The following is a 10,034-nucleotide window of genomic DNA, read 5'->3' as shown; positions in this document are numbered from 1 at the left end:
CTTTTTCATATTCCATAAAGACACAATGCACTGCTATTATTTTTGCTTTAGAGAGTCTGTTACTTTATAGAACAATGATTCCCCTAAGTGACATTTGGCAATGTCTGGAGATACTTTCCCTTGTCACAGCTGGGAAGCATGCTACTGATATTTATAGGGTAAAGGGCAGGGATGCTGCAAAACATCCTACAATGCACATGAAAAACCCCTACAAAAGAGAATTATCCAAATAACTAACAAAAGGTACAAACTTACATTTATAAAGTAAATAAGTCCAGGGATGTAATGTATAGCATGGTGATTATAGTTAATCATTTATTGATTAACTGTCAAAGTAAACTTAATAGTATCAATAGTTAATATGTATTATTGATATGGAGAACAAAGGCAAAAGAAATGTAGCTAAAATTAAATCTCCTTATAACTTGCAACCCACTGACAAATACTTGAGGCAGGCAGAGTAAAACATTCCTCCAGGAACCCCCAATCTTAATGTTAATGCCTTGCTAGAGGGAAAAACAACCCTAGCTTGACAATAGTCAGGCCTCCAGGATCCTGTAAGTCTTCTTTAAGATATGAAAATTCTTTTGAGAACTTCCCTTGTCTTGAACTCCCAAAGTATATAACTCCACAATATATAATCAGTCACCCCTCACACTTAGAATGCAGCTCTTCCTGCCCAGGAGTCCTAACTCCTGCTATAATAAAAACACCTTTTTGCACTGAAAATGTCTTAAGAATTCTTTCTTGGCTGTTGGTTCCCAAATCTTACCTACTTCAAATCACATCATTATTACCAATGTATTGAAATTATCAATATTATCAATAGTTAACTATTAATAGTTAACAAATAAATGTATATTTGAAAATTGCTAAGAGAAAGAATCTTAATTCTCATCACAAGAAAAAAAGTATAACTATGTATGGTGATGGATGTTAACTAGACTTACTGTGGTGATCATTCCACAATATATACAAATATCAAATCATTATGTTGTACACTTGAAACCAATATGTTATATGTCAATTATATCTCAGTTAAAAAAAAAAAATCCTGCTCAAAATACCAATAGTTCTGTGGTTGAGAAACCTTTTTTAAAAAAGCAGGGGGAGAAAAAAGATGATTTTTCCATTTAATCTTCATTTATGCCATTTCCAGTACTTTTCATATCTTTGTATAAATCCAGGTTTCTGTGTGATATCATCATTTTTCTACCACATGAAGACGTTCCTTTTTTTTTTTTTTTTGATTTGATTTATTTATTTATTTATTTGACAGAGAGATACACAGAGAGAGAGGGAACACAAGCAGGGGGAGTGAGAGAGGGAGAAGCAGGCTCCCCGATGAGCAGGGAGCCAGATAGGGGGCTCGATCCCAGGGTCCTGGGATCATGACCTGAGCCGAAGGCAGGCACTTAAGGACTGAGCCACCCAGGCGCCCCAAAGACGTTCCTTTTACAAAGGATTGCAAAAATTCTGTGGACTTCAATATTCCTGAATCTCAAAGATAAGAATGAATGCATGACTCTCGAGTGCACAGGCTGAAAGAAGAGGCCTAATGGGTTGTGGGTTCTTCCCCTCCCCCTTCCCCTCTCTCTTCAGAGCACAGTCTAAACCCTCTCAAGCTCTACCATCTCTCAGGTGCAAGACAAACCTTTTCTTTTAATGAGATAATGTTTTGTGCCTGCCTCAGGCTATCCATAAACAATGTTGTTGCAGGACCAACCCCTGTGATTCTTAATGAGATGCCAAGAGGCCCTCAGCAATAACCAAAAGGAAACTTTGAAAGAGGCAAGGTTTATTACTTACAAATCCTGGAAATTACACAGCAGCCTGGGGCCATGTATGGTGAGGTCATGGGTGGGGGTGGGGAGGAGCAAGCCTGGAGTCCTGCCTTCATTAAGGCTGAGAGTGGAGACCCAGGGTTTCGCAAGTTCACTCTTTGTTGGTGAATTTAAAACATGAGGGGAAATAAAGGCACAGGAAGAGAAAAAAGGAAGGGGGGAGTTAGTTATCTAAATGAACTCTTTCTTTAAAACAAACAGAAAAATCCGAGTGGGGCACCGGCTCTTTATCCAGTCCTTAGGTTGGCAATGTGTTTATTCAAGATAGCCTTTGAAGTGGATGTTTCTTTGAAGTGGATCTCTCAGCAATCAGGATTAAGTAGGGCAATCCCATTGCAAAAAAGGAAAAGCAACTGCCAGGGTTTATACTAGAGAGTTTTAGAGAAATACTCTAGTAGGAATAATTTATAATCAATTCTATTATTGTAAACAGAATTTTATAAAATACTTCTTTGGTTTGAAATATTTTTTCAAAACTCCCAAACTTTACTACGCACATGTGGGTTACTTTTCCCTAATATTGTCAGTTATTAGAACATTAGAATTTTACTTGTGTTATCACTTGTATTTTTAAATTCTGATTAAACCCCAATTTAAAACTTTCTAGGCAAAATGCTTTAAATATATGTGTTGAGGGAGGGGGGAAGATGGCGGAGGAGTAGGAGACCCTATTTCAACTGGTCCCCGGAATTGAGCTGGATATCTACCAGACCACTCTGAGCACCCATGAAATCAGCCTGAGATGTAAGATCTGGATCTCTACAAACAGAATATCGCAGGCGGTTGGTTTTGAGGTACGAAGCGGAGAGCTATGATCCTGCGGGCAGATATTGGAGGATAAACGGCGGCGGGAGGGTGCCTGGCCATGGGGATCCTACACCGCAGGTGAGTGACAGCCTCGCGCCCTGTGGACGGGGCACAGACTCGCAGACCGGTAGCGCCGGGAAAGGACTTTAGGGCAGCCCCCTGGGTGGAGGACCAGACCGGCGGGGTCGCAAGCACGCGAACCGCAGCTGCCCCGACAGAAACCGGAGCGACCGTAGCGCACGCGAACTGCAGCCTCCCAGGCGGAAACCCGGTGGGCCGGGGTCCCGCCGGTGAACTGCAACATCCGGGGTGGAAACGCCGAGCGGCAGAGTCGCGCGCACGCAAACTGGGAGCGGCTGGCGGTTTTAGAAGCACAAAGGGCAGAGATGTGCCCCGACCTGGAGGCAGGACTGGGAGCGCTGCGGAGGGGCGCACAATCCAGGACGCTGCAGTTTATAGCAGCACGGACAGACACGGAGACGGTGTGGCCTGGAGAGCTCACTGAAGAACAGACTGCAGTCTCTCTGCTCTGAGGCAGAGGGTTGGAAACGGTCTCTTCTGCTCTGACTCGCGGAAGAGATGCGGAAAGCCGCCAGGGAAAGGCGCCAGACAATAAAAGCCCCAAAGACTGATTCCCACTGAGCCCTTCCCCCCGCCACAGGGGCGCAGGGCAACTCAGCCCAAACAGGGTTGCCTGAGTAACAGCGCGGCAGGCCCCTCCCCCAGAAGACAGGCTGGGAAAACAAGAAGCCAGCCACCTTAAGGTCCCAAGAAAACAGGTGCATCTTGCTTGGGTTCTGGTCAATAATTTGGACTCTATACATTCCCTCAAACACCCATCCACAGAATGACTAGGAGGAGGAGCCCCCAAAACAGAAAAGACTCAGAGATTATGACTTATGCTGCAGATTTACAAATGGATGCAGATATAACCAAGATGTCGGAGCTGGAATTCGGGCTAGCAATTGTGAAGACAATGGCTAGAATGGAGAAATCAATTAATGGCAACATAGAGTCTCTAAGGGCAGAAATAAAAGGGGAATTGGCAGAACTTAAAAATGCTATCAATGAGATCCAATCCAATCTAGATAATCTAACAGCTAGGGTAACTGAGACAGAAGAGAGAATAAGCGATCTGGAAAACAGTATAATAGATAAAAAGGGAAAAGAGGAGGCCAGGGAAAAACAACTCAGAATCCATGAAAATAGAATCAGAGAAATAAGTGACACCATGAGGCGTTCCAATGTCAGAATCATTGGAATCCTGGAGGGAGTGGAGAGAGAGAGAGGGCTAGAAGATGTATTTGAGCAAATCGTAGCTGAGAACTTCCCTAATCTGGCGAATGAAACAAACATTCGAGTCCTAGAGGCAGAGAGGACCCCTCCTAAGATCAAGGAAAACAGGCCAACACCCCAACATGTAATAGTAAAATTTGCAAATCTTAGAACCAAGGAAACCATCTTAAGGGCAGTTAGGGGGAAGAGATTCCTTACATACAGAGGGAGGAACATCAGAATAACGTCAGACCTATCCACAGAGACCTGGCAAGCCAGAAAGGCCTGGCAAGACATATTCAGGGCACTAAATGAGAAGAACATGCAGCCAAGAATACTTTATCCGGCAAGGTTTTCATTTAGAATGGATGGAGAGATGCGGAGCTTCCACGACGGGCAGAAGTTGAAAGAATATGTGACCACTGGGGCGCCTGGGTGGCTCAGATGGTTAAGCATCTGCCTTCGGCTCAGGTCATGATTCCAGGGTCCTGGGATCGAGCCCCACGTCGGGCTCCTGGCTTAGCGGGGAGCCTGCTTCTCCCTCTCCCTCTGCCTCCCCCCCCCGCTCATGCTCGCTCTCTCTCTGTATCTCTGTGTCTCAAATGAATAAATAAAATCTTTAAAAAAAAAAAAAAAGAATATGTGACCACTAAGCTGCCCCTGCCAGAAATATTAAGGGGGGTTCTACAAAAGGAGAAAGACCCCAAGAGTGATATAGAACAGAAATTTACAGGGACAATCTATAAAAACAACGTCTTCACAGAGGCAACATGATGACAATTAATTCATATCTTTCAATAATCACTCTCAACGTGAATGGCCTAAACGCTCCCATAAAATGGCACAGGGTTGCAGATTGGATAAAAAGACAGGACCCATCCATATGCTGTCTACAAGAGACTCATTTTGAACCTAAAGATACATCCAGACTGAGAGTGAAGGGATGGAGATCCATCTTCCATGCCAGCGGACCTCAAAAGAAAGCTGGGGTAGCAAGTCTTATATCAGACAAATTAGATTTTAAACTAAAGTCTGTAATTAGAGACACAGAAGGACACTATATCATTCTTAAAGGGTCTATCCAACAAGAAGATCTAACAATTGTAAATATCTATGCCCCCAACACGGGAGCAGCCATCTACATAAGCCAACTGTTAACCAAAAAAAAGAGTCATATTGATAACAATATGTTAAGTGTAGGAGACCTCAATACTCCACTCTCAGCAATGGACAGATCATCTAAGCAGAAAATCAACAAGGAAACAAGAGCTTTGAATGGACCTCATAGATATTTACAGAACATTCCACCCTAAAACAACAGAATACTCATTCTTCTCGAGCGCACATGGAACTTTCTCCAGAATAGACTACATACTGGGTCACAAATCAGGTCTCAACCGATACCAAAAGATTGAGATTATTCCCTGCATATTCTCAGACCACAATGCTCTAAAACTGGAACTCAATCACAAGAAAAAATTTGGCAGAAATTCAAACACTTGGAAGCTAAAGACCACTCTGCTCAAGAACGTTTGGGTCAACCAGGAAATCAAAGAAGAACTTAAACAATTCATGGAAATCAATGAGAACGAAAACACATCGGTCCAAAACCTATGGGATACTGCAAAGGCGGTCCTAAGGGGAAAATACATAGCCATCCAAGCCTCACTCAAAAAAATAGAAAAATCCCGAATTCACCAACTAACTCTACACCTTAAAGAACTAGAGAAAAAGCAACAAACGACGCCTAAGCCACGCATTAGCAGAGAAATAATTAAAATTAGAGCAGAAATCAATGAATTAGAAACCAGAAACACAGTAGATCAGATCAACGAAACTAGAAGTTGGTTCTTTGAAAGAATTAATGAGATTGATAAACCACTGGCCAGACTTATCCAAAAGAAGAGAGAAAGGACCCAAATTAATAAAATTAGGAACGAAAGGGGAGAGATCACGACCAACACCAAGGAAATAGAAACAGTTATTAGAAATTATTATCAACAACTATATGCCAATAAACTGAGCAATCTGGATGAAATGGAGGCCTTCCTGGAAACCTATAAGCTGCCAAGACTGAAACAGGAAGAAATGGACAACCTGAAGAACCCAATAACCAGTAACGAGATTGAAGCAGTGATCAAAAACCTCCCAAAAAACAAGAGTCCAGGGCCTGATGGATGCCCTGGGGAATTCTACCAAACATTCAAAGAAGAAATAATACCTATTTTACTGAAGCTGTTTCAAAAAATAGAAACAGAAGGAAAACTTCCAAACTCATTCTATGAGGCCAGCATTACCTTAATCCCCAAACCAGGCAAAGACCCCATCAAAAAGGAGAATTTCAGACCGATATCCCCGATGAATATGGATTCCAAAATCCTCAACAAAATCCTAGCTAACAGGATCCAACAATACATTAAAAGGATCATCCACCACGACCAAGTGGGATTTATCCCCGGGATGCAAGGGTGGTTCAACATTCGCAAATCAATCAATGTGATAGAACACATTTAATAAGAGGAGGGAGAAGAACCACATGGTCCTCTCAATTGATGCAGAAAAAGCATTTGACAAAATACAACATCCTTTCCTGATTAAAACTCTTCAGAGTATAGGGATAGAGGGAACATTCCTCAAGTTCATAAAATCCATCTATGAAAAACCCACAGCAAATATCATCCTCAATGGGGAAAAGCTGAGAGCCTTTCCCTTAAGATCAGGAACACGTCAAGGATGCCCACTCTCGCCACTATTGTTCAACATAGTACTAGAAGTCCTAGCAACAGCAATCAGACAACAAAAAGAAATAAAAGGTGTTCAAACTGGCAAAGAAGAAGTCAAACTCTGTCTTTTCGCAGGCGACATGATACTTTATGTGGAAAACCCAAAAGACTCCACGCCCAAATTACTAGAACTCATCCAGCAATTCAGTAATGTGGCAGCATACAAAATCAATGCACAGAAATCAGTTGCTTTCTTATACACTAACAACGCAACTGTAGAAAGAGAAATTAGAGAAATGATTCCATTTACCATAGCACCAAAAACCATAAGATACCTTGGAATAAACCTAACCAAAGAGGTAAAAGATCTATACTCTAGAAACTACAGAACACTCATGAAAGAAATTGAAGAAGACACAAAAAGATGGAAAAATATTCCATGCTCATGGATCGGAAGAATAAACATTGTTAAAATGTCTATGCTACCCAGAGCAATCTATACCTTCAATGCCATCCCGATCAAAATTCCAATGACATTTTTCAAAGTGCTGGAACAAACAATCCTAAAATTTGTATGGAATCAGAAAAGACCCCGAATCGCCAAGGAAATGTTGAAAAAGAAAAACAAAGCTGGGGGCATCACGTTGCCCGATTTCAAGCTATATTACAAAACTGTGATCACCAAGACAGCATGGTACTGGCACAAAAACAGACATACAGACCAATGGAACAGAATAGAGAACCCAGATATGGACCCTCAACTCTATGGTCAAATAATCTTTGACAAGAAGAATGTAGCAGGAGGGGAAGAATGAAGGGGGGGAAATCGGAGGGGGAGAAGAACCATGAGAGACGATGGACTCTGAAAAACAAACTGAGGGTTCTAGAGGGGAGGGGGGTGGGAGGATGGGTTAGCCTGGTGATGGGTATTGGGGAGGGCACGTTCTGCATGGAGCACTGGGTGTTATGCACAAACAATGAATCATGGAACACTATATCTAAAACTAATGATGTAATGCATGGGGATTAACATAACAATAAAAAAATTAAAAAAAAAATAATCTTTGACAAAGCAGGAAAAAACATGCAATGGAAAAAAGACAGTCTCTTCAATAAATGGTGCTGGGAAAATTGGACAGCCACATGCAGAAGAATGAAACTCGACCATTCTCTAACACCATTCACAAAGATAAACTCAAAGTGGATGAAAGACCTCAATGTGAGACAGGAATCCATCCAAATCCTAGAGGAGAACATAGGCAGGAACCTCTTTGACATCGGCCACAGCAACTTCTTTCAAGATACATCTCCAAAAGCTAGTGAAACAAAAGCATCAAGATAAAAACTTCTGCACAGCAAAGGAAACAGTCAACAAAACAAAGAGGCAACCCACAGAATGGGAGAAGATATTTGCAAATGACACTACAGATAAAGGGCTGGTATCCAAGATCTATAAAGAACTTCTCAAACTCAACACCCAAAAAACAAATAATCAAGTCAAAAAGTGGGCAGAAGAGATGAACAGACACTTCTCTGAAGAAGACATACAAATGGCTAACAGACACATGAAAAAATGTTCATCATCATTAGCCGTCAGGGAAATCCAAATCAAAACCACACTGAGATACCACCTTACACCAGTTAGAATGGCAAAAATGGACAGGGAAAGAAACAACAAATGTTGGAGAGGTTGTGGAGAAAGGGGAACCCTCTTACACTGTTGGTGGGAATGCAAGTTGGTACAGCCACTTTGGAAAACAGTGTGGAGGTTCCTCAAAAATTTAAAAATAGAGCTACCCTATGACCCAGCAATTGCACTACGGGGTATTTACCCCAAAGACACAGATGTAGTGAAAAGAAGGGTCATATGCACCCCAATGTTCATAGCAGCTATGTCCACAATAGCCAAACTGTGGAAAGAGCCGAGATGCCCTTCAACAGATGAATGGATCAAGAAGATGTGGTCCATATATACAATGGAATATTACTCAGCCGTCAGAAAAGATGAATACCCAACTTTTACATCAACATGGATGGGACTGGAGGAGATTATTCTAAGTGAAATAAGTCAAGCAGAGAAAGTCAATTATCATATGGTTTCACTTATTTGTGGAACATAAGGAATAACATGGAGGACATTAGGAGAAGGAAGGGAAAAATCGGTGGGGGGAGGGATTTGGAGGGAGAGATGAACCATGAGAGACTATGGACTCTGAGAAACAAACAGGGTTTTAGAGGGGAGAGGGGAGGGGGGATTGGTTAGCCCGGTGATGGGTATTAAGGAGGGCACGTACTACATGGAGCACTGGGTGTTATACGAAAACAATGGATCGTGGATCACTACATCAAAAACTAATGATGTATTGTATGGTGACTAACATAACATAATAAAATTTAATAAATAAATAAACAAATTAATTAATTAATTAACGTGTTGACATCTGGTTTAAAAATGTAATTGAAAATACAAAATTAAATTTAAAATTTTATTTAATAGTCTTTTTCATTTGCTTTATTGCCTAATGATAAGTAAATTTTTCTGTATAATGAATGTTCATGATAAGTACATTAGGATTGGAGAGTTCCTGGAAAAAGAACCAATCACCACTGGACATGAAGATCATCGGTCTCTAGGCAGTCAGTTCTATAACCTGATGAATTAAGAGCTTCAGTTCAATTCAACAAGCATTTGATCATATGTTATGATCCTAGCATGCAGTCCTCATCAAATAACCTACTCAGTTTAGCTGAAGAGTTCTCTTGAGCTATAGTGAAAGTAGATTTGGACTTGGAGGCAATTTTTCATGTTTTTTCACAGTTTAAGAGAGAAAGCAACTAGTTCATACATATAGGAGTAGTTGGAGGCAAAGAATAGGTGGGGGTGATATTAAAAGAAAAACAGAATAATTGCCTTTGCAGTGCCCATCTGCTTCATTAATGTGGTGCCTAGATGGGGTCCCTCTCGATCACATGGGGGCCCCCAAATGTGGGGCGATGATCAAGTGGAAGCCAATGGCGCTGGAGGTGAAAGAATTCACCTGAGGCAGAACAAAGGAGGTAGAAGTTTACTGAATACTCAAGGGAGGGTAAGACGACAGAGGAGAAGCTGTCTGCAAGGAGGCAGTGGGTGGGGGCTGCGTTTAAAGGGGGAAAATGAGGCGGTATGGCAACCTATGGAACTCTCCCCTTTTTGCTAACTGTGCCTGGTTGAAAGTAGCCCATTGGTCAGTGAGGGCTTGTGGATATTTTGAGGTGGGTCATCTGTGGGCCTGTCTGTATTCCATCCCTCCAGCCTGTTTGCCTAAAAGCAGCCTCTACAACTACCTTTGTCATTTGAGAGGCCACGTGACTGGATATCAGTACACATGCCTTTGCATCAGAATGT

This window comes from Phoca vitulina, unplaced genomic scaffold, assembly GCF_004348235.1.
Source record: "Phoca vitulina isolate PV1807 unplaced genomic scaffold, GSC_HSeal_1.0 scaffold11, whole genome shotgun sequence".
Lineage (NCBI taxonomy): Eukaryota > Metazoa > Chordata > Mammalia > Carnivora > Phocidae > Phoca > Phoca vitulina.
Note: the sequence above shows the minus strand (reverse complement) of the source record.